The following is a 3,154-nucleotide window of genomic DNA, read 5'->3' on the forward strand; positions in this document are numbered from 1 at the left end:
ACACACACACCCCACAATACTCACACTCCCTCACACACACACAACAATACTCACACACACACACCCCACAATACTCACACTCTCTCACACACACACAATACTCACACACACACCCCACAATACTCACACTCTCTCACACACACACAATACTCACACACACACCCCACAATACTCACACTCACACACACACACACACACCACAATACTCACACACACACACCCCACAATACTCACACTCTCTCACACACACACACAACAATACTCACACACACACACCCCACAATACTCACACTCTCTCACACACACACAATACTCACACACACACCCCACAATACTCACACTCACACACACACACACACACAACAATACTCACACACACACACCCCCACAATACTCACACTCTCTCTCACACACACACACACAACAATACTCACACACACCCCACAATACTCACACTCTCACACACACACACACACCCCACAATACTCACACACTCACACACACCACAATACTCACACACACACCCCACAATACTCACACTCTCACACACACACACACACACACACAACAATACTCACACACACCCCACAATACTCACTCACACACACACACACACACACACAACAATACTCACACACACACACCCCACAATACTCACACACACACACACACACACACACACACACACACACACAACACTCACACACACACACCCCACAATACTCACTCTCTCACACACACACACACACAACACTCACACTCTCTCTCACACACACACACACAACAATACTCACACACACACCCCACAATACTCACACTCACACACACACACCCCACAATACTCACACACTCACTCTCACACACACACCCCACAATACCTCACACTCACACACACACACCCCAATATTCACACACACCCCCACAATACTCACACTCTCACTCTCTCTCACACACACCCCACAATACTCACACTCACACACACACACACACACCCCAATACTCACCCCCCCCACAATACTCACACTCTCACACACACACACACAATACTCACACTCACACACACACACACCCCACAATACTCACACTCACTCTCTCTCACACACACACACACACCACTCACACACTCACACACACACCCCACAATACTCACTCTCTCACACCACAATACTCACACTCACTCTCTCTCTCACACACACACACACACACCCCACAATACTCACACACTCACTCTCTCACTCACTCACACACACACACCTCACAATACTAACACTCTCACTCTCTCACACACACACACACCCCACAATACTCACACTCTCACTCTCTCACACACACACACACCCCACAATACTCACACTCTCACTCTCTCTCACACACACACCCCACAATACTCACACTCTCACACACACACACACCCCCCACAATACTCACACTCTCACACACACACACACACAATACTCACACTCTCACACACACCCCCCACAATACTCACACTCTCACTCTCTCACACACACACACACACACACACCACTCACACTCTCACACACACACACCCCACAATACTCACACTCTCACTCTCTCTCTCACACACACACACACCCCACAATACTCACACACTCACTCTCTCACTCACTCACACCCCACAATACTCACACTCACACACACACACCCCACAATACTAACACTCTCACTCTCTCACACACACCCCACAATACTCACACTCTCACTCTCACACACACACACCCCACAATACTCACACTCTCTCTCTCACACACACACACACACACCACAATACTCACACTCTCACTCTCTCTCTCACACACACACACACACACCCCACAATACTCACACACTCACTCTCTCACTCACTCACACCCCACAATACTCACACTCACACACACACACCCCACAATACTAACACTCTCACTCTCTCACACACACACCACAATACTCACACTCTCTCACTCACTCACACACACCCCACAATACTCACACTCACACACACACACCCCACAATACTCACACTCTCTCTCTCACACACACACACACACACCACAATACTCACACTCTCACTCTCTCTCTCACACACACACACACCCCACAATACTCACACTCTCACTCTCTCTCACACACACACACACCACTCACACTCTCACTCTCTCACACACACACACACACACCACTCACACTCTCACTCTCTCACACACACCACTATACTTACACACCCCACAATACTCACACTCTCACTCTCTCTCACACACACACACACACCACTATACATACACACCCCACAATACTCACACTCTCTCTCTCTCTCACACAGACACACACGAGTCACACTCACACACACACCCCACAATACTCTCACTCTCACTCTCTCTCACACACACACACCACTCACACTCTCACACACACACCCCACAATACTCACACTCTCTCTCTCTCACACACACACACACACACACACACCACAATACTCACACTCTCTCTCTCACACACACACCACAATACTCACACTCTCACTCTCTCTCACACACACACACACCACTCACACTCTCACACCCCACAATACTCACACTCTCTCTCTCACACACACACACACACACCCCACAATACTCACACTCTCACTCTCTCTCACACACACACCACTCACACTCTCACACACACACCCACACACACACCCCACAATACTCACACACTCACTCTCTCACTCACTCACACACACCCCACAATACTCACACTCACACACACACACCCCACAATACTAACACTCTCACTCTCTCACACACACACACCCCACAATACTCACACTCTCTCTCTCACACACACACACCCCACAATACTCACACTCTCTCTCTCACACACACACACACCCCACAATACTCACACTCTCACTCTCACACACACACACCCCACAATACTCACACTCTCTCTCTCACACACACACACACACACCACTCACACTCTCACTCTCTCACACACACACACACCACTCACACACTCACACACACCACTATACTTACACACCCCACAATACTCACACTCTCACTCTCTCTCACACACACACCACTATACATACACACCCCACAATACTCACACTCTCACTCTCTCTCACACACACACACCCCACAATACTCACACTCTCTCTCTCACACAC

The sequence above is a fragment of the Hemibagrus wyckioides genome, linkage group LG20, assembly GCF_019097595.1.
Source record: "Hemibagrus wyckioides isolate EC202008001 linkage group LG20, SWU_Hwy_1.0, whole genome shotgun sequence".
In the NCBI taxonomy this organism is placed as follows: domain Eukaryota; kingdom Metazoa; phylum Chordata; class Actinopteri; order Siluriformes; family Bagridae; genus Hemibagrus; species Hemibagrus wyckioides.